Source organism: Lissotriton helveticus, chromosome 2_1 (genome assembly GCF_964261635.1).
Source record: "Lissotriton helveticus chromosome 2_1, aLisHel1.1, whole genome shotgun sequence".
Classification (NCBI taxonomy): Eukaryota; Metazoa; Chordata; class Amphibia; order Caudata; family Salamandridae; genus Lissotriton; species Lissotriton helveticus.
The window spans coordinates 1,237,967,571-1,237,991,040 of NC_136059.1; the positions used below are offsets into that span (position 1 = coordinate 1,237,967,571).

The following is a 23,470-nucleotide window of genomic DNA, read 5'->3' on the forward strand; positions in this document are numbered from 1 at the left end:
CTGCCCCTAAGGCACCTGCACCCCTAAGTTCAGTTAGTAGTGGTAGTAATCCTCCCAAGGCTATAGTGGGGTTAACCCTGGGAACTGAGGCGGGCTCTGACTTAGTCAGAACCCCTACTCAGGCTGTTCTTGTTTGTACTGGGGAAATGGATATGACCCTTACAATAAGTCCCAGTACTCTGGGCAAGTACAGGCAAACACCTTTGATTAATGGAAAAATGGCTCAGGCCTACAGGGACACTTGTGCCAGTGTCACCATGGTGACACCAAACTTTGTGGACCCTGACCAGGTAATACTGGGATCAGACTACCTGGTGACCAATGCTAGCAATGCCACTACCTCCCATAGTATGGCACTTTTTAATTTCTCCTGGGGAGGGGTAAATGGCCTCAAAAGGGTTGTTGTTAGTTCAGACCTCCCAGTGGACTGTCTTTTGGGCAATGATTTGGAATCCTCCTTATGGTCAGATGTGGAGTATAGGACTCATGTGGAAATGTTAGGTTTGTAAGCACATGTCCTTGCTGTGACTAGGTCACAGGCCAAGAAATGCCCAGCTGAACTAGTGCTGGATCCTGGAACAATGGACCAGACACTACCCAAGAGAAAGAGCAGTAGGGGTAAGGTTGACCCTTCCCTCCTGCCTCAGGTAGAGGATCAGCTCTCTCAGGAACTAACCCAGAAGGAACTGTCCTAGAAGAGCTTGAGCCTGAACAGTTTGAGTTTCTTGGGACAGGGGGACCTTCCAGGGCAGACTTGAGGCAGGCACAGTTAGACTGTTCCTCTCTTGAACCCCTCAGACAGCAGGCTGCTGGTGAGGCTGCAGGGAATGCCACAGGTGCCCATAAAGTGTACTGGGAAGATGGACTCCTTTACTCTGAGGCAAGAGACCCCAAGCCTGGTGCTACCAGGAGGCTGGTCATCCCCTTGTCTCTGAGAGGTTTCCTCCTCACCTTGGCCCATGAAATTTCCCTTGCAGGTCACTTAGGCCAGAACAAGACTTGGGACAGGCTTGCCCCACACTTTCACTGGCCTCATATGTCTGAGGACACTAAGGACTTTTGTCGGTCATGTATCACCTGCCAAGCCAGTGGCAAATCAGGTGGCACAACAAAGGCCCCCCTTATACCACTACCTGTGGTGGGGGTTCCCTTTGAAAGAGTGGGGATTGACATTGTTGGACCAATGGACCCCCCAACAGCATCTGGGCACAGATTTATACTCGTGGTAGTGGATCATGCCACCAGGTATCCAGAAGCTATTCCCCTTAGGACCACTACAGCTCCTGTTGTGGCTAGGGCCCTGGTTGGAGTTTTCTCCAGAGTGGGGTTCCCTAAGGAGGTTATCTCTGACAGAGGTGCGAACTTCATGTCAGGATACTTGACTGCTATGTGGAAGGAATGTGGTGTCAATTACAAATTCACCACACCCTATCACCCACAATGCAATGGGCTTGTTGAAAGATTCAACAAGACCCTCTAAGGGATGATAAAAGGGTTACCTGAAAAGCTTAGGCGAAGATGGGACATCCTTTTACCCTGCCTTCTGTTTGCTTACAGAGAGGCCCCACAGAAGGGGGTTGGTTACAGCCCTTTTGAGCTTTTGTTTGGACATCCTGTAAGAGGACCCCTATGTCTTGTGAAGGAAGGATGGGAGTTACCTCTCAAAAAGCCTAAACTTGACATAGTGGACTATGTACTTGGTCTCCGCTCCAGGATGGCAGAGTACATGGAGAAGGCATCTAAAAACCTTGAGGCCAGCCAGGAACTTCAAAAAGCTTGGCATGACCAAAAGGCTGTCCTAACTGTTTACCATGCAGGACAGAAGGTGTGGGTGTTGGAGCCAGTGGCCCCAGCATCTCTCCAAGACAAATGGTCTGGACCCCACATCATCATTGAGAAAAAGGGAGAAGTCACCTACTTGGTGGACATGGGAACTCCCAGGAGCCCTCACAGAGTACTTCATGTGAATAGGCTCAAAGCATTTGTTGACAGGGAGGACATGGGCTTGCTCATGGCCACAGATGAGGGACAGGAGGAAGAGAGTGACCCTCTCCCAGACCTGCTCACTCAGAACCCTGAGTGCACACATGAGGTGGACACTGGAGACAGTCTGCCTATAAAGCGTAAAATCTACAGGCAACCTGACCACGTCAGGGACTGCATAAAAACTGAAGTACAAAAGATGTTGGAATTGGGAGTCATTGAACCCTCAGAGAGCCCTTGGGCTAGTCCTGTAGTTCTAGTGTCTAAACCTCACACCCAGGATGGTAAGAGAGAGATGAGGTTTTGAGTAGACTACAGGGGTCTCAATGCTGTCACTAAGACAGATGCCCATCCAATACCAAGAGCAGATGAACTCATTGACAGATTGGCTTCTGCCAAGTTCTTGAGTACATTTGATCTGACAGCTGGTTATTGGCAAATCAGGTTAGCTGAGGATGCCAAGGCCAAGACAGCATTTTCTACCCCAGGAGGCCATTACCAATTTGTGGTGATGCCCTTTGGTTTGAAAAATGCACCTGCCACTTTTCAAAGGTTGGTGAACCAAGTTCTCACTGGGTTGGATGACTTTTGTGCAGCATATCTAGATGATATTGCTGTCTTTAGCTCCACCTGGGAGGATCACCTGATCCACCTAAGGAAAGTTTTAGAGGCCCTGCAAAAGGCAGGCCTCACTATCAAGGCTACTAAGTGCCAGATAGGGCAGAGTCAGGTTGTATACCTGGGCCACCTTGTGGGTGGAGGCCAGGTTCAACCATTGGAGAGCAAGATACAGGCCATAAAGGACTGGGCTCCTCCAACCACCCAGAAACAGGTCAGAGCTTTCTTGGGCCTGTCTGGTTATTACAGGAAATTTGTCAGCAATTATGGAACCATTGTGACTCCACTTAATGACCTGACAAGTAAGAAAATGCCAAAGAAAGTTCAGTGGACAGTGAGCTGTCAAAAGGCATTCGATGACCTAAAGCAGGCCATGTGCACTGCACCTATTCTCAAGAGTCCAGACTACTCCAAAATCTTCATTGTCCAAACAGATGCTTCTGAGTTGGGTGTGGGAGCTGTTCTATCTCAGCTGAATATTGATGGTCATGACCAGCCCATTGCTTTTATAAGTAGAAGGCTGACCCCTAGAGAGAAACGTTGGTCAGCTATTGAGAGGGAGGCCTTTGCTGTGGTTTGGGCCCTGAAGAAGTTGAGGCCATACTTGTTTGGTACTCACTTCAAGATTCAGACCGACCATAAGCCCCTCTTATGGCTAAATCAAATGAAGGGTGAAAACCCCAAACTTCTTAGGTGGTCCATTTCCCTACAGGGGATGGACTTTACAGTGGAGCACCGCCCAGGGACTGACCATGGTAATGCAGATGGTCTCTCTAGGTACTTCCACTTAGAACAAGAAGACTCACCTGGTCAAGGTTAGTTTAAAGTCCCTAAGTTTGTGGGGGGGGTTATGTAGGAGAGTGGGGTCTGCAATCCCATGGCCACCCCAGATTTTTGCTTTTTGCTTCACTGATTTACGACTTTCCCTGTCTGTGGGCCTGCTAATCAGACCCACAGCCTAGCTGTTCTCTCTCTAAATTACAACCATGTACCCTAGGTGCATTTACCAATTGGTACTGGGCCACCTTATCAGTCCCTGTACAGTATACCTTAGGTATCCAGGGCCTAGGTGTACCCAGGGCCTACCAGGGGCTGAAGCATGTATTATGCCACCCCTGTCTGGCCATCCAAAACTGACACAACTGGCTGCAAGACAGCTGGGGCAAGGTGGTGTAATCACCCTTTGCTGTAGATATAGTATGCCTATATCTAACCCTAAAATGGACACATATATTCCTATCAGTCACTCCTATGGCAGGCCTTATCAATCCTGAAGGCAGAGTGCTTGGAATTATGTGGGATGGTGCTCTGGCATGAGCTGAGCCCGTTTGCAGCTTGCGGAACCAAGTCCTAATAGCTGTTCCATGATAACGCTATACCATATACTCTTAAGTGCATTATAATCCTCGCGGTTAAATGCCAACTCTGGTATAACATTATCAAAACATGTCGAGTAAGGTGTCATACGAATTGGAATACTACCCCCTCGCCAATTCTGGCGACGGGGGTAGCATTCCACCCTTCTAGAGGGACATGACATGTGTGTAACTGTGAACCCCGGTTAAAGTCAGACACAGCCTCAGCTCCACAAAATGGATGCTGCCACCGAGACACAAGTCTGCCCTCCTGCTGCTGGGAGCCCTTCCAGCGAGGGAGGCCTGGACAAAGGGTTTCCTGTCAGGGGCGGTGCCAGCACCATCCCAGACAGGATTTTGTGTATCCCAGGTAGGCAGGGCTGAAAGGAAGGTGACTGCAAGTGGCACCCCGGTGCTCACTGTGCATAGGCCGGCTCAAACCAGTTCCATGGGCACCCCAGCCCCTGAGCTGGGGAGAGACCGGACAAAGGAGAGGGGTGTAACCACCCTCCTCCTGGTCCCACCCATGGGCAGGACCTAGTCGCGTGCCAGCCCCTTTACTTAGGATAAAGGTAGGAGCAGGCACCCTTTCCAACTTAGATCATCTTGAAACTTGAACTACTTTCCACGAAAGGAACTCTTGACATTCTCTGAAGACTCTCCCTTGTGGCTAAGGAGTAGCCACCCTGCACCAGCAGGCACCATCGAAGCGCTTGCGGTTTGCTGCACGTCCATCCTCTGGATCAAGACTGCCCAGCTCGACGAGACCCGGATTCCCTGCCATCTCTGACCTCTACCTGCATCATCAGCCCAGCTGATATTAGTGGGTGTGACGAGACCCGAGGGACCGGCCATCTTCAAGACCTGCACGACGCTTTACCAGCACGACCCCCGAGTGACCCTCGAGTAAGTGCACTGGGGTTTGAGAAGCCCCAACCCTAAGCAGCTCCAGCACCGAAGTCCAGCCCCCCAACATCCACGAGGTCTGCGTGGGGCCCTTCTGCTTCCTTGCTGCTTGCCACGTTGTCCGGTCACTTGCCCGTTGGCTAGTGACCCTCCTGACGACGTACCACGACGTTTTCACCGCTGGTCTAGGTCCCCTAGACTGGCCCTTGCTCCTTGTCCAACAAGAAGTGCCCTGGACCCTCCTGGTCCACTCCAGACGCCATTTTGACTCCACCGTGTGGGCTTGCCTTCGCCAAGGTTTGTTGCTCCAATCTTGGATCCAGCATCGCCGACAGCAGACACCCTCGTGGGACAGCTCGCACCTCCAGCCTGGACGCCGACAACGCCTCCTGGCCCGTGTAACTGCAGAGTCCAGCGTCGCCCACTCACCTGGTCGAGGTGACTTCATCCGGTGCCATCCTGGTGCCCACACAATCACTGGCTAGTGATTAAGAACTGAGTCCCCTCTGCTTTCAGGTCGTCTCCTTCACTGATCCAGCCTTGGATCACACCGAACATCTTCACTGGTCGCCTGCCAGCAACATCTTCTTTCAGGCTCCATAGACTACAACGAGGATTCCCGACGACATTTGAACCCTATGCAGCCGCAGCCCCTGGGCTAGGTAACACGAGCATTTCGGTGCTCCAGCACAGGTTCACTATCCTAGTGTCCAGATTCTTTATCGTTTTTAGTCTACCTAGTCGGATTCGTCCGGAAACAGTAACTTTACGAACTGCTAGCATCCATAGACTTTGTCCCGCATCCCGCGTAAGAGTTTCCACTCTGCACCCGGGTTCCCTAGGCCTCCTGCTCCTAACCTGAGGGTTCAGTAAGGTAGTCCTAGCGGTCCTGAAGCCTCTGGATCGTGTTACTTACCTGCTAGTATTTCGCATTCCACTTTTAGAGTATATGGTTTTTCGTGCCCCTCGGGCATTTGTGTAAATTGTGCAACTTGTAGTATTTTCGTAAGAGTTTTGTATTATGCTTAGCTCCCTGACTCATAAAGAGTTCAGGGTAGACTTGTTATTAATAAATATCCTTTATTTTTTATAACAACTTGTGTGGTGTCCTTTCACTTGGTGTTCAAGGGGTATATGTGATGGTAAAACAGCTGGCTTAACACGCCCTCTAGAGTTTAGCCTAAAGACTGCTCTTGTCCATGCTACTAGGATAGCTGGTCTAATAAGGTTGACTTACAACCAATCTACAATAAGGGTTGTTTGGAATGATACACAGTGATCACTAGAATAGTGAGCACTACATATCAGGCCAACTTCTCACAACGTAGTCTTCACAACTGTAAAAAACAATAAAAACACATAATTGTCAGCCTGCCTTATAAAAAGCCTTATGGAAAGCTTTAGGTATAACATGTCCCAAATGCACATAATTATGCAGTATTTACCCTCAATCGGCCAACTTCACTCATACCAGCCGAGAGGATGAAACCCTCGTGTGTTTCTGAATGACTCCAAATGTGAGTCACTTTTCTCCCCTTCGGTAATTTTCACTGCAGGGGATAAAACACATATAATTTAACTGCATATTTTATCTTGCCTCCTTTAAGCATTCTCTTTCCTTTACTGTAAATTATCAAATGTTCGATCTCGCTGTAGAAGTTTTGTTTCTTTTAAAAAAACGTTTTAGTTTCTCTCATGGCCAATTCTATTGCCCCACAAGCGTTTGAGGATTAAAGAACATCACCCCTATACTGAACAAAGCTCCTACAAGTCAGGATAATATCCTTCTCAACCCCGGTCTCGGACCCCGTACTCCTTACCGATAGGGTAAATGGCACTCAGCGTTTCCTCAGCCCGTGTGCATTCTCGGCAAAACACCTTCCTCTATTTACACATTGCGTTCTAACATCATCGGGTTAGCGTGTGACGCGTGAAATATCGCGAGATCAAAAGGACGCCATCTTAGAGTAGGACCAAATTAAGTCTACTCTATGGCCACATGCCTAAGTTACCATTCTCGCGAGATTTATCGGTTGTATTCGAGGTTTCAGGGGAAACTTTTTTTAGGCTATTGAGACCGATCTTTATTACATAGAGCAAGGTACAATGCTGTAAATCCCGGCAGGAATTACATAATCTCCTACTCTACCAAAATGGGCGAGATTTAAAACAAATTGTGGAGACAACTGCACAAGATACCATTCTTTAGTATAATGTTCATTACCATAATGGTGCAATACATTAAGCGTATAGAGACTGATCTTTATTTTATAGAGCAAGATACCGCGTTGTACAATCGGGCAAGGAATTACATAACTTCTTACTCTGTTATGCTGGGTGAGATTAGAATCCAATCCCATTCTCAAAACAGATTTCTACAATGACTGTACAAGAACTCAAATGCCATTGTTTAATAAATTGTTCAATAACATAATAGTGCACTCAATAAAGGTGTCCACTCACATCCAACCCCAAATCGGGTACACATATATGCTTTAATTCGGGTTAAATGTGTGAGCTTAGTGGATCAGCTAGTCAAAAGCACAAGTGGTTGTATTATCGCTTAGAACACCTTCACAAGCGCAAAAGAACTCCCAGCTCTCTATTTCAGGGACATGAAAGGAAAGATAACCTTAGTGTACTTCGTTCCATTCCAGAAGTTCGTTGAGCCCTATTCTTTCACTCTTCTCCTGAAAAATCCACCTGGCCTCTTTGGTAATGAACAGCTGCTCTACCGTTCTGGAATCTCCCGTAACTTTCTCTAACACCACTCACTTAAATGTGTGTTTATTAGTGTGACAGTGTTGAACCAGCTTCGTGGTCAGTTTCCCTGACCTTATTGTACTCAAATGTTCTTGGATCCGCGGTTTTATCTTGCGTGTGGTGAGTCCAATATATTGTAAACCACACTCGCAGTCTAACCTGTATATCACATTTGTGGTGTTACAGTTGCTAAAATGCCTCAGACTCCATTCCTTGCCAGATTGTAACATTACACTTGTCACCTTAGAAGTTAAAGGGCAAATAGAGCATGTTCCACAAGGATAATGTCCCATAGGGACCGTGCTATTTCTTGCTACATTACAAACTTGTGGACGTGTATGTACTAGTTTATCTTTAAGATTGCTTGAACGCTTGAAAGCAAACCTAGGCGGTGGCATTTTAAAGTCCTTATTTGACAGCAAAGACCAATGCTTCCGTATCGATTGCCTTATTTTCGTGGCCAATGGGTCAAACGTCATAACCACTGGAAGGCAGTCCTCTTTTTCTTTGTGGTTAACCTCCAAAAGTGCACTCCTGGGTGTATTTAGTGCTCTCTTCTTGGCTTGTTTTATGATTTTCACAGGGTAATTTCTTTTTTCCAATTTGTCACAAAGAACCTGCGCCTGCTCATTGTAAATATCTGTAGTGGAACAGTTTCCTCGCTATCGAAGAAACTGACCCACCGGCAGGTTATCTCTGAGCGCCCTCGGATGGTATGAGTCATAGGACAGCAAAGAGTTCCTGTCAGTGGGTTTCTGATGGACACTCGTCATCAGGCCACCCTCACTGGCTTTAATGTCTAAATCCAGATATACTGCTGATTTCCGGCTATAGGACCACGTGAAGCGAAGGCTTTGTTCTTGCATATTAAGCCAATTTAGGAATTCCAAAAGTCTGGGTTCCTCTCCAGTCCAGATGCAGAGCACGTCGTCTATATATCTCCTCCAAAGACGCACATGGTCTTTGAAGGGATTGGTGGAGGGATAGACGGTGTGCTCTTCAAACTGGCTTACATATATGCAGGCCAGGCTGGGCGCCATAGTAGCCCCCATAGAAGTCCCTGTAATCTGAAGGAACAACTGGTCCTTGAAGCTAAAAAAGTTTCTTGTTAAGGCCAGTTCAATGCATTGCAATACAAAAGTTTGCGGTGCATCATAAAACCATTCCTGCATCCTCAGGGCACGTGCTGCTGCCACCAGCATTACGTCCTGTGGAATGCAGGAATATAGGGATTCAATGTCTATGGTCACCAATATTTCTTTAGACGGATCAAATGTCATGTCTTTGATTACATTTAAGATGTCCATAGTGTCCTTCACAAATGATCTCTGTGTTACAACAGATTCGCGCAGAAAATAATCTGCGAACTGGGATAAGGGTTCGAGGACTGATTGTATTCCAGACACAATGGGCCTGCCCGGCAGAGGCCAGGCATGCTTATGTATTTTTGGCAAAATATAGAATGCAGGAGTCCTGGGGTACCGCCTCCTAGGAGGAAATCCATTTCTTCTCTTTCGACTCGCCTACCATCCCTTTTATGATTGTAAGTAATTCAGGGGTAAGATCTTTATTTAGTGGCTGGTAATTTGCACGGACATTGAGTAGGCGGTAGACCTCTGTCTCATAATCACAGGTGTTAAGCACAACTACCGCTCCACCCTTATCAGCACTTTTTATAGTCAAATCGGGATTATTCTGTAAGCTTTTCACAGCTTCCCAATCCAGTCTAGACATATTTTTGTAATTAGTATTTCTCTCTTTTGTTTCTAACAATTCAATGTCTTTCAGAACTTTAGACTCGAATACAGCAATTTCAGGACCCAACAGCCCACTGGGTGGCATAAAGGTAGATGGTTTCCTTAAGTTGGTATTAAAACCCCCTCGGTCGTCCTGTGGTTGATTAGCAAAAAACGTTTTTAGTTAAATTTTTCGGACCGTTTAGAAAAACTCAACTCTGCACTTAAAAGAGTCATGGGTGGGTGTGGGGACAAAGCCTAGTCCTTTGTTTAAAACTCTTTCTTCACTTTCTGAAAAAGTGTACTCTGACAGGTTTACCACAATGCTGTTTATAGTGGTTGTCTGCCTCTGCTCCGAGTTTGTCATGGGGAGAAGGTCTGCCATTGAGGTGGAGGACGGTTGCCATGTCCTCTTCCTCTTCCTGCTTGTCCTGTTCCCCTGTTGGTCCCTTGGCCCTGCCCTAAAAAAGAGCGTAGCAATACCCCAAGGTCAGCGTTGCTTTGTTCCTGAGGATTGAACCTTACTCTGTTGGTTTGAGGCCTGTCCTGCTCGTCCTCACTGGATGTTTTGCCAAATGTCCAGTTTGCGGGGGTGCGTTTCTGTTGCTGTCGCACCCCCTGCTCTGTTTGCCCTTTTGCCCTTTAACTTCTAAAGTGACAAGTGTAATGTTACAATCTGGCAAGAAATGGAGTCTGAGGCATATTAGCAACTGTAACACTACAAATGTGATATACAGGTTAGACTGCGAGTGTGGTTTACAATATATTGGACTCACCACACGCAAGATAAAAACGCAGATCCAAGTTACAGGAGATTCCAGAACGGTAGAGCAGCTGCTCATTACCAAAGAGGCCAAATGGATTTTTCAGGAGAAGAGTGAAAGAATAGGGCTCAACGAACTTCTGGAATGGAACAAAGTACACTAAGGTTATCTTTCCTTTCATGTCCCTGAAATAGAGAGCTGGGAGTTCTTTTGCGCTTGTGAAGGTGTTCTAAGCGATAATACAGCCACTTGTGCTTTTGACTAGCTGATCCACTAAGCTCACACATTTAACCCAAATTAAAGCATATATGTGTACCCGATGTGGGGTTGGATGTGAGTGGACACCTTTATTGATTGCACTATTATGTTATCGAACAATTTATTAAACAATGGCATTTGAGTTCTTGCACAGTCATTGTAGAAATCTGTTTTGAGAATGGGATTGGATTCTAATCTCACCCAGCATAACATAGTAAGAAGTTATGTAATTCCTTGCCCGATTGTACAACGTGGTATCTTGCTCAATAAAATAAAGATCAGTCTCTATATGCTTAATGTATTGCACCATTATGGTAATGAACATTATACTAAAGAATGGTATCTTGTGCAGTTGTCTCCACAATTTGTTTTAAATCTCGCCCATCTTGGTAGAGTAGGAGATTATGTAATTCCTGCCGGGATTTACAGCGTTGTACCTTGCTCTATGTAATAAAGATCGGTCTCAATAGCCTAAAAAAAGTTTCCCCTGAAACCTCGAATACAACCGATATATCTTGCGAGAATGGTAACTTAGGCATGTGGCCATAGAGTAGACTTAATTTGGTCCTACTCTAAGATGGCGTCCTTTTGATCTCGCGATATTTCGCGCGTCACACGCTAACCCGATGATGTTAGAACGCAATGTGTAAATAGAGGAAGGTGTTTTGCCGAGAATGCACACGGGCTGAGGAAACGCTGAGTGTCATTTACCCTATCGGTATGGAGTACGGGGTCCGAGACCGGGGTTGAGAAGGATATTATCCTGACTTGTAGGAGCTTTGTTCAGTATAGGGGTGATGTTCTTTAATCCTCAAACGCTCGTGGGGCAATAGAATTGGCCATGAGAGAAACTAAAACGGTTTTTTAAAAGAAACAAAACTTGTACAGCGAGATCGAACATTTGATAATTTACAGTAAAGGAAAGAGAATGCTTAAAGGAGGCAAGATAAACTATGCAGTTAAATTATATGTGTTTTATCCCCTGCAGTGAAAATTACCGAAGGGGCGAAAAGTGACTCACATTTGGAGTCATTCAGAAACACACGAGGGTTTCATCCTCTCGGCTGGTATGAGTGAAGTTGGCCGATTGAGGGTAAATACTGCATAATTATGTGCATTTGGGACATGTTATACCTAAAGCTTTCCATAAGGCTTTTTATAAGGCAGGCTGACAATTATGTGTTTTTATTGTTTTTTACAGTTGTGAAGACTACGTTATGTCCAAAGCAGTGGCTTAAAAATGTGTGATGCCCTGAAGAAATTGCCTAAATTTAATTGGCAATGAAACATGTCGGCAAGTAGAGTATGGTTGGATAAGCAGTAGCCATACTCACTATTTTAGAACCCACACCAACACGAAGGAGACAGAATAAAAGTAAAAGATCCGTGTTGTTTGTTGTTTATATGTTGTTTTGACACAATATGTGTTGTTCGTGGTTTATTTTCACTGCACATCTTCACAAACACAATTTTTTTTGTTATTGGACACACTTTTTCGTTTGAGCTTGATGGTGCCAATGATGAGATCAGGGCAATCCTGGTGAGTACCTGTCAGGTTCCTGTTGGTGGTGCGCCCGTGAGGTGCCATCTCACTCACACACACTTTTTTCTGTTTGTCTGAGTTTGGCACATAGGTGTGTGTTATTCGTTGTCTCACAACTGTTGTTTTACACAAAGGGACTGGGCAATTTTTAAATGTGGCACAATGTGGATGTACCTCTTACCTCACTAATTAAAATAGAGGAGTTAGTTGCGAAAGTTCTGCAACATATGGTACAACATCAAAATAAGTAATTCATAGGTGCCTTTGTGGTCTACATCATATTTGTGAAAGTTTACATTGAGTGGAGGGCGACCTATTGACCTCATTTTCCCTCTAAGCTCCTTGTTATTAGTTATACCTAATTAGACCATCTCTTTAACCTTAGTTTTTTTCAGTGCATTTCTTTTTTTTTTAAAGTAAATAAATAATGTTTTTAGTATATCTGTGGTAGAATAAGTGAATAATATATCCTGTGTGTGGACATTATTTCGAAAGGGAGTGGCTTTTGTATTGTAATAATCTGAGAAAGGGTGCACAGTTTGTAACATGTTTCTAACAAATAATGTCTGACAATAAAAAAGAGTAATAGAACAATCTTGTGTTGAGATTGTCCATCACCTCAGTTCTTGTAACTCTCATATTGAAACATCTTTTCAGCAAGTTCATTAATATTCTAATACCATACTTTTGGTAGCCTTTATATGGGTTTTCACATTAAAGTTGTAATTATAATTCAGAAAGAGAGTAATCAGTTTTTGCAATAATGTAAAGTATTAGTTTTCACTATGTAAACCTACTTTTAAGGTGTTTCATTACTCTTGCAAGCGTCTCGTGATCCCCATGCAGGACACTCGTGAGACCGTAAAGGTATACATTTAGTTGTAACGTATTGTATAGAGATCTTTTTTATGTGCTCAGTTATTGACTAATGGTAATCTCTAATAAGTGAGTTATTTAGATATGTTTGGTATATTTATTTAAATTTTTAGAAACTGATAACTCTCACAAAACGCAATTCCTTGCTTGGACTCCGAGGGGGCTGCACTTTGTGATTGGCTCTCGTGAAACACCCATGAGATCATAAATTTAGAATTAAGTTAATAACAGTGTTTTTTGTTATTCTAAACCAATGAAAACATTAGAGGTGTTAATTAATTATGAATTGTTTGATTCTATATATAAAGCTGACATTTTTCTACAATTTCATGAGAGTTTTATGAGAGCTCTGGGAGAGGTAACACACCCCAAGGAAGAGTTCTGATTGATTCATATAGATGTTTTTATTTGTAAAATGTTGAATCCATCCATTTGGTTTATTTGCTTGTTGGAGCTTGCTGTGGGTAAACCTTGTAGCTTTGCTCTGTGTGGCTTTTTGTTTTGGCATAAAAAAATGTCTTCCTCAGATCCCGATGAGCAGCCTGCTGCTGTGGCGCCAGCTCACCGACCTCAGCCTGCCAAATAGTCAAGTAGCAAAAAAGCCTCTGCAAAGTATGTCATCTGCAAACTTTGCAAGAAGGAGTTCAGCCAGGGGAATAGAAATAGTAGGTATGAGTACTACAGGTATGTGAAGGCACCTCATATATATACATCTACAAAGGCTTGACCAGGCAGAGTTAGCACGTGCTGCAGAACTGGACAAATCTTCAGGGACTTCCTCCTCATTTGAACCTGGAGATACTGTGCCCGCCCAGGCACTAAGTGCTGACGCCCATAACATTCCTGATTATCATAATAAAGGACTTTTTTGCTGCTTATGTAAGAAGATAATTTTTTTAACAGAGACATGCAGGTCTGCACAGGACAAGCTTGTCCAAGATCACAAAAACCCTCCAGGCAGTACATTTTTTTAACAGTTATTTTTTTCACAATTTTTTCCAGTTTTATTTTTATGGATATTTTTTTTCCAAGTTGTATGTTTTAGTTCCAGCCTATTATACAATTTGAAAACATGTATAAACAGTTAGAAAACACAAAATAAATGTATTGTTACAAAAAAGCTCTTTTCAGAGCTACCCTATAGCTTAAACCCTACGCAGCCGCCTCCCCCCTAACTGCGCCAAGCCTTTTTTGGCCGATTTGGCATAGTTTGTGCTTAGGCCCCCATAACTTTTTGTCTACTTAAGGTATCCACGCCAAATTTGTGTCCTTTTTTCAACATTTTGAGGATTCTAAAGGTACCCAGGGTTTGTGGATTCCCCTAAAGGGGATCGAGAAATGTACCTAAATACAACTTCATTTTTTTTTTGTGGAAAAATGGGAACAGAGTGCTGCAAAAGAAAACATCTGTTTTCTCCCTGCAAAGGGTATCAACAAAGGGTTTGTGATACTGAAATCTTCATATTCCCAGTTTCATGAACAGGCAGACTTTTGTCAGAAAACCTAACTTTTCAACACAGTTCTAGCGGTTTACTGGGACATAACCTATTTTTCCTATTTTTGTACTTTCAACCTCCTTCCAGTTAGTGGCATAAATGGGTATGACACCAATAATGGATTGGCTAAGCTACACATTTCTGAAAAGTAGACAGGATTCTGAATTCAGCAAGGGGTCATTGATGTGAACATTTCAAGATTTTCTTATAGAAAGTAACAGTTGAATTAAAAATATAGAAATTGAGAAATATAGCCATTTGTGTCTGCTTTTTCACCTGTAACTTCTTCTAACTATGGTAGAATTTTTTTAAGCAATATACCGTTACCCTTTCTGGACCCTTCTGGTTGCAGGGATATATAGGGCTTGGAGGTTCACCAAGAACTCAAGGTACCGAGAGTCATTCTAGGAAAACGTAGCAAAATCTGTACATTTTTTAGAACTAAATACCTCACCATGTTCTGTTACCGTGAATCCCTTGCAAACCTCAAACTTTGTACAAAAACAAACACATTTTCCTCACATTTCTGTGATGGAAAGTTCTGGAATCTGTAGGTAGCCATAAACTTCCACCAACTTGTCATTTCCCCAAGTCTCAATAAATATGGTACCTCACTTGTGTGGGTAGGCCTAGTGCCTGCAACAGGAAATGACATGGGGTGGGAAGAGAACTCTGCTCCACCAGCGGAGCGGAGTTATCCAGCCACCCACGCCCCCTGGCCCAGTCTCTGCTTCTGAACCCAGCCAGGTCGAGTGAGCCTGCCCTGGCCCCGATGGACCCCGGTCCCCAGGACCCGGACCCTCAGATGGCTTGCAGAGCTTGGGGGTTCCCGCACCCCAGGGCCTGCCGGACAGAGCTCAAGCCCCGGGCCCAGTCCCAGCTTCCGAACCCTAGCCAAGCCAGGGAGAGACTCCCCGGGCCCCGATGGACCCTTGTCCCCAGCGCCCAGACCCTTGACTGGCTTGCAGGATGGGTGGCTCCCGCACTCCAGAGTCCTCTGGACAGAGCTCAAGCCCCGGTCCCGGTCCCAGCTTCCAAACCCTAGGCAGGCCAGGCAGAGCCTCCCCAGGCCCCGATAGACCCCTGTCCCCAGCGTCCGGACCCACGGATGGCTTGCAGGACTGGGGGGCTCCAGCACTCCAGGACCCGCCGGACGGAGCTCAAGTCCCTGGCCTGATCCCAGCTTCCGAACCCTTGCCAGGCTGGGGAGAGCCTCCCCGGGCCTGGATGGACCCCCATCCCCAGCACCCGGACCCTCGGCTAACTTAGAGGACAGGGGTGCTCCCACATCCCGGGGCCCACCGGACAGAGCTCAAGCCCCGGGCCCGGTCCCAGCTTCCAAACACTAGCCAGACTGGGGAGAGCCTCCCCAGGCCCCAATAGACCCCCATCCCCAGCACCCAGACCCTCAGCTGGCTTTCAGGATGGGGGACTCCTGCACCCCAGGGCCTTCCAGATGGAGGTCAAGCCCAGGACCCGGTCCTAGCTTTGGAACCCTAGCTAGGCTGGGGAGAGCTTCCCTGGGCCCGGTGGACCCCTGTCCCCAGCGCCCAGACTTTTGGCTGGCTTGCAGGACAGGCGATCTCCCACACCCTGGGGCCCGCCGGACTGAGCTCAAGTCCCAGGCCCGGTCCCAGCTGCTGAACCCTAACCAGGCTGGGGAGAGCCTCCCCAGGCGCCGGTGGACCCCCGTTCCCAGCATCTGGACCCTGGGCTGGCTTGCAGGATGGGGGCACTCACACCCTATGGCCCACCGGATGGAGCTCAAGCCCCGGTTCTAGCTTTGAAACCCTAGCCAGGCCTGGGGGAGCCTCTCCAGGCCCCGGTGGACCCCGGGACCCTCGGCTGGCTTGCAGGACAGGGAATCTCCTGCATCTCGGGCCCGCCGGACGGAGCTCAAGCCCAGGGCCTGGTCCCAGCTTCCAAACCCTAGCCAGGCCGGGGAGAGTCTCCATGGGCCCGGTGGACCCCCGTCTCCAGCACCCAGACCCTCAGCTGGCTTGCAGGATGGGAGGCTCCCGCAACCCGGGGCCTGCCGGATGGAGCTCAAGCAACTGGACCCTGTCCCAGCTTCTGATCCCTAGCCAGGCTAAGGAGAGCTCCCCATTCCTAATGGACCCCTGTCCCCAGTGCCAGGACCCTCGGCTGACTTGCAAGATGGGGGCTTCCACACTCTGGGGTACGCTTGATGGAGCTCAAGCCCCGGGCCCAATCCCAGCTTCCAAACCCTAGACAGGCCAGGGAGAGCCTCTCCAGGCCCCAATGGACCCCCATCCCCAGTGCCCGGACCCTTGGCTGGCTTGCAAGATGGGGTCTCCCACATCCCAGGGCCCGCCGGACGGAGCTCAAGGCCCGGGCCCGGTCCCAGCTTCTGAACACTAGCCAGGCTGGGGAGAGCCTCCCCAGGCCCCAATGGACCACCGTCCCCAGCACCTGGACCTTCGGCTGGCTTGCAAGATTGAGGGCTCCTGCACTCCGGGGCCCACCAGATTTACCTCAGGCCCTGGGCCTGGTCCCAGCTTCCAAAACTTACACAGGCCGGGGAGAACCTCCCGGGCCCCAGTGGACCCCCGTCCCCAGTGCCCAGACCCTCAGCAGGATGGGGGGCTCCAGCACCCCGGTGCCCGCTGGAAGGAGCTCAAGCCCCTGGCCCGGTCCCAGCTTCTGAACCCTACCCAGGCCGGGAAGAGCCTCCGAGGGCCCCAGTCGACCCCGTCCCCAGCACGCGGACCCTCAGCTGGCTTGCATGACTGGGAGCTCCCGCACCCTGGGCCCGTCAGAGGGAGCTCAAGCCCCAGTCCCTGCTTCTGAACACTAGCTAGGCTGGGGAGAGCCTCCCCGGGCCCGGGTGGACCCCCTGGGTGGCACAAGACATACGCAAGTCACAGCCATCCTAGACCTTGCCCGGGTATCCCCTGATCAGGGTTTCTCCAAGCTCTCCAGGGGCTACAGCTCTGGCTCGACCCCCCTTTCATGCAGGGCTGGCCTCCTACCACTCCTCACCCCGGAGACAGCGGGGAGCTCAGCAGTCCTCCCCTCTCTAAAGCCCCACTGCCCTGGCTACTAACTGTCACCCCCTAGACCCAGACGCTTGGGCGTCAGGGTGCTGAGGTGGACGGGTGTGCCTTCCACCTTCCCTGAGCCTGGGGCGCAGGACTCAAGGAGGGTTAAGCCCAGGCCACGTCCTCTCCTCGCCAGCCTGCCCGGGGAACCCATTTTGCTCGACTATTAAGCCCCCACACAGTAGGGGCTTACAGAACCCTGGGAAGGCACAAAAGATGGAGAGAGCCTGGTCGGCCGGCAGGCTGGCCATCTGGTCACCTGGCCCGCAGGGCCATCTAGTTGCGCAGCCAGGTGACTAGATGGCCTGGGACCACACAGCACCCAGAGACAGCCAGACCCAGGCGCCCTTGCAGTCCGATGACGGCGAGGGAGGCCAGGTGCTCTGAGGCAACTGACCAGGAGACTCCTTTCCTGGAGCTACTTGCCTCCCTGCTTGACTTGCGTTGGAGCAGGGAAAGGGGCCCCACCCTGCCGAACCATCTGGTCACCCTGCTGACCCACAAGGTATGATGGCCCCCATGCTCACACCCCTCTGGGGCAGGGATGGCAGGGGGAGGCCCCATGCCAGAGGGCACGTGGTAGAGGTGGCCTCCCGCAGACCTGCTTCAGCCCCTCCGCATCACTCCAGCCATCCCGGCGGCAGAGGGACCCACCCCTGGGTGTGGTGGAGGAGGGCTTCCACAAGCACCCATGCACAGAAAGACAAAAGCTTGGCTCAGAGGATGACTTTCATTAGATCACAGCGAGGTAGCTGCTCTGCTACTTACGAAACCCTGACCCTGAATCAAGTTGTCTACAAATGATTTAGCACCGGGAGTCCCACGAACATACGGTGCACTAACGGCGATGGATGCACCAGGCTTACGTGTGCACCGCAGCCGTCCTCCTACTCATCACGGCTTAGCCCTTGCAGTGCTCAGTGCCGGCAAGGGCCAGGTATGTGCCTGATGCTCCAGCGCCATCCATTTTCAGGGCTAGTACATTCGGCAGTGAGTAAACTCCTTAGTGGATTCCGACTTCCATGGCCACCGTCCTGCTTCCTATATCAACCAACACCTTTTCTGGGATCTGATGATTGTTGGCATTGGGCACTTTAACCCGGCATTTGGTTCATGCTCCAGCGCCAGCTCTGCTTACCAAAAGAGGCCCACTAGGCACTCGCATTCCATGCCTGGCTCCACGCCAGCGAGCCGGGCTTCTTACCCATTTAAAGTTTGAGAATAGGTTGAGATAATTTCGGCACCAAGACCTCTAATCATTCACTTTATCAGGTAAAACTGGGGGCCCGAGCATCAGCTATCTTGAGGGAAACTTCGTAGGGAATCAGCTACTAGATGGTTCGATTAGTCTTTCACCCCTATACCCAGGTCGGACGACCGATTTGCATGTCAGGACCAATACGGACCTCCACCAGAGTTTCCACTGGCTTTGCCCTGCCCAGTCATAGTTCACAATCTTTCAGGTCCTATCACACATGCTCATGCTCCTCCTCCCTGAAAGAGCGGAGGAGGAGGGCCGGTGGTGCGCCCGCTGCTGAAAGCAGGGCAGGATCCCACCTCAGCCGGTGCGCGCCGGCCCTCATCTTCATTATGCCACAGGGTTTCGCTCGGACTTCCGACTCATGCATGTGTTAGACCCTTTGGTCCATGTTTCAAGACCGGACATTCCCGCAGACCCCTGGTGCCCAGCATGGTCCTCCCCGCCCGGAGGCACAACACGGTCGGGGTGCACTGAGCACAGTCTGCCCCAGTCTGCAGTCATGTCAGGAGCAGGGGGCCCATCCCCCTTTCCCACCCCGGCACACCCGAGGGGTGGCCAGGTGTGGGTGCCTGGGTGAGGGCACGGAGGCGATTGAATCTCCCTCGGCCCCACAGATATGGCAAAGCTGCTGCTAGGGGGGCTGTAACACCCTCCGCCAGAGTGGATTGCCACCTGCCACCCCGAAGCCTTCCGAGCCAACCTGGAGCCTGTTGCAGGGCACCGCTGCAGAGGAAATATGCCCTGCGGGAGCCAGGAAGGTCCCGGGCACCGGTCCCGGCAGCAGGATCTGGAACTTCCGGGCCGCGTTGAATCCACTGGGCAGACTGCACGGACCCCACCATTTACCTCTTAATGGTTTCACGCCCTCGTGAACTCTCTCTTCAAAGTTCTTTTCAACTTTCCCTTATGGTACTTATTTGCTATTGGTCTCACCCCCATATTTAGCCTTAGATTGAGTTTACCACATGATTTGGGCTTCATTCCCAAGCAACCTGACTCTGAGAAGACCTGATCCTGGCACGCAGGGGTCTGCTACCGGCCTAACACCGTCTATGGGGTGAGCCTCGATCAGAAGGAGTTGGGCCCCTTGAGCGACGCCGGGGAGTCGATCTACTGTACGCCATATTTCCCGCGGCTGCCGCCGGGCCTGGGATTCGGTGCTGGGCTCTTCACTTGCCGTTACTGGGGGAATCCTGGTTAGTTTCTTTTCCTCTGCTTAGTAATATGCTTAAATTCAGTGGGTCGCCACGTCTGATCTGAGGTCATAGTTGGAAAAAATGCCAAAGCGCCGGGGGAAGCTGCCAGGGAAGGCCAGGCCCCTGCAGGAGCAGAGGCCTGGCATCCTGGCAAGAGTGCCCTCTTTCCCCGGATCAGATCTGGAGGGGCGGCTCCCTCCTCAGGAAGCCGTCCGTGGAGGTGGGTGCCTGAGGCACGATCTCGCTGGCAGCCGGTGGGACACCACAGACAGCCATGTGTGGCACGTAGCCAGGCGCCCGGTCAGACTGGTTGCCGGCCCCCTCCCCGCCAGAGGCGGGAAGGCAAGGCTAGGTGTACTGGCGGCATGCCTCCTTGACAGGATCCTGTGAGGAACGCTGCCACGGGCGATCAGGGGGTCTGACCTTGTGGGGGGATGGAGGAAAGCAAAGCTAACCCTGCGATAGCCCCAGCCATGTCCCGGGGAAGCCCCAGGGTGATTGATGATCGAGCGACCCACAGACAGGCGTAGCACCGGGAGGAACCCATGGCCGTAAGGTGCGTCCAAAGTCTTGATGATCAATGTGTCCTGCAATTCACAGTAATTCTCATATCTAGCGGCATTCTTCATCGACGCGCGAGCCAAGTGATCCACCCCTAAGAGTCACAGTTAACTTTTTGAAAAAGTTCACCCACCTGCGGGTGCTGGAGAGGTGGGAGAAAGGTAATACCCTCCCTCCACCGTCCACACGGTGAGACGGCCCCTGCACCCTGTTGAAGGCTTCCCCTCTGGGAGTCAGACTGCATCGTTGAGAGAAAAACAGTTACCAGGCGCTCAGCCTGGAAGTCCCCCCACCCATCCACGGAGTGACGGGAGCAGGTAGCCCAACCGCCGCCGATCCCTCCCAGAGTAACCGGGAGGTACGGCATGAGTCTTCAAACCCCTTGCTTGGCCCCACGGGACCGGGTTGAACTGGGTACCTGGCAATAAGGGAGGGTCACACCACCTGCACGACAGCCGTCTGTTGCCAGGTGGCTCGAACCATGCTGGCAGGCTGGTGAATAGCCAACCTCACCCTTGCCCAGGTCAGAGGTGCCAGAAGTGATGAACCAGGTGGCTCCCCATCCCACACGCCTCCCACCAAGAAGAGCCGGGGTCCCCTTGCAAGCCATCGGCTCCTTCTCTTCCAGGCTTCCCTGCCTCATGAGAAGGGCCGCTCCTCAGTTGCTAGTAGCCCGGTTGGGCCAGGATTCAGGTCGGGAGGGCCCTGGCAGTGATAGGGACTTTTGAGGGGGGTGATACCAGCCCGGGGAGCCACTGCCATTCAGTTTCTCCCCACCACAGGAGTTGTGCCGGGTGAGCGTGGGTTCCGTCTCAGGAGGGCCTATCGCTGAGCCCCTCCCAGGAAAGGGACAGGGGATGGGGGGCCACCCCCATTCCCGGTCCCTCGTATTTCATTTTGAACTCCCCGGTGGAAGAGGCCCGGTCCTCACCCACACACCCCATGCAGCCACGTACCGCTCCGCCGGCTGGGGTGTGCCAGGGCAGGGGCAGGCCCTGTGCCTATGGTGTGCTTGCAGGAGGCTGCCGAGGACTTCAGTCTGGTGCCGAAGGTCGCTCGGGCCGCTCCACCTTTAATAATACTTCCGCAGGTTCACCTACGGAAACCTTGTTACAACTTTTACTTCCTCTAGATAGTCAAGTTTGATCGTCTTCTCTGCGCTCTGCCAGGGCCATTGCCAACCCCAGCGGGGCCAATCTGAGAACCTCACTAAACCATCCAATCGGTAGCTGTGACGCGCGGTGTGTACAAAGGGCAGGGAATTAATCAATGCGAGCTTATGACCTGCACTTACTGGGAATTCCTAGTTCATGGTAAATAATTGCAATCCCCAATCCCTATCACGAACGGGGTTCAGCAGATTACCCGCAACTGTCCCCGAAGGGTGGACACATGCTGATCCGGTCAGTGTGGCATGCGTGCAGCCCCGGACATCTAAGGGCATCACAGGCCTGTTATTGCTCGATCTCGTGTGGCTGAACACCACTTGTCCGTCTAAGAAGTTGGAAACCAACCACTGGGGGAATAACGCCGCCGGATCACTAGTCGGCATTGTTTATGGTCGGAAGTACGACGGTATCTGATGGTGTTTGAAGCACAGATTTTCATTCTTGAGTAATGAAAACATTCTTGGCAAATGCTTTCGCTTTGGTTCGTCTTGCGCCAGTCCAAGAATTTCACCTCTAGTGGCACAATACGAATGCCCCCAGCCGTACCTCTTAATCATGGCCCCGTCCCGAAAACCAACAAAGTAGAACAGATTCCTATTCCATTATTCCTAGCTGAAGTATTCAGGCAACCGGCCTGCTCTGAACACTCAAATTTTTTCAAAGTAAATGTTTCAGACCCTCAGGATACTCAGTCAAGAGCATCAAGGAGCGTCGAGACGTAGGGGCTGGGACAGGAGGTAGCTCACCTTACAGCGGACTGCTAGCTCGATCCCAAGATCCAACTATGAGCTTTTTAACTGCAACAACTTTAATATACTCTATTGGAGCTTGAATTACCGCTGCTGCTGGCAGCAGACTTGCCCTCCAATAGATCCTCATTAAAGGATTTAAGGTGTACTCATTCCAATTACAGGGCCTCGAAAGAGTCCTGTATTGTTATTTTTCGTCACTACCTCCCCGAGTCGGGACTGGGTAATTTGCGCGCCTGCTACCTTTCTTTTTTTTTTTTTTAATCTTTTTATTAGTTTTAAAAAGGCAATAACAATAAGAACGAATCAGGTGCAATGCAATCAGGTACCTACAATTATCATATCATTGAAAAATCAGGATAGTAGCGACATAAGACACAGGACACTGAGACTCAACACTCCTAAACAATCAGGATTATGAAATTAACGGGGTTCGCCCTCTCAAAGGTGCTGCCCCTCGGTCCCGCCGCTCACAGAATCACTCTATACCGAGATCATGAACAGGATACTTTACAGTCCTTGTATGTAGAAGATACCCAAATCTAACTAATGATGCTTGCATTATCACCGTAATACTGAAAAAGGAGTCAGGATAATTAAGAAAATAAGAAAAGAAAATAAAATAAACAAAAACGCAAAGCGCGCAACACCCCACCCTGCACCCCTGCATGTAGCTTACTCCAAACCCCAACTAGCAGTGTGCCTGTCGCCCCATCTAAACTATAATAACCCATAATAGGAAATGGAGGAGGGCCTTTGTACAGGCTCCCGGCCTCTCCCCTCCCGCTAACTCTGAACCTCCCCCTAAGTAAGGATATTTAACGGTTACACAGTCGAGCTAAGATCGGGAGATTCATTACTCGCCTACATCGCCTCCCGGTATCAACATTATAAAGTGAGTCCCACACAGCCACCACTCGAACAAATGTCTTGAAGGATAAGCCGTTCTCAGCCCTGGCCAGTTCGATCAGGGACACAAATGTTCTCCAACCACCATCTTGAAAGAGTGACAAGACCAGAAGTGTCCGCTTGGCTGAAAACAGGAGCGAGCCGGAAACATCACCGCATATTCAATCATGTTATCACTGGGTCCCATCGGCGGCGTCAAGAACTCCCGACATTGTTTCAAGTCACGTTTAACTGAGTTCGAAAAAAGCGAGAGGGCCACTTTGTC

General features: G+C 49.6%; 3 pseudogenes; all 3 read right to left on the reverse strand.

Annotated features, from left to right (window-relative positions):
• Positions 1–18,156: 18,156 nt before the first annotated feature.
• Positions 18,157–19,886, reverse strand: LOC144820808 (28S ribosomal RNA; annotated as a pseudogene).
• Positions 19,887–20,327: 441 nt separating this feature from the next.
• LOC144820910 (5.8S ribosomal RNA) lies at positions 20,328–20,481 on the reverse strand (annotated as a pseudogene).
• Positions 20,482–21,451: 970 nt separating this feature from the next.
• LOC144820704 (18S ribosomal RNA) lies at positions 21,452–22,608 on the reverse strand (annotated as a pseudogene).
• Between the last annotated feature and the right edge of the window lie 862 nt (positions 22,609–23,470).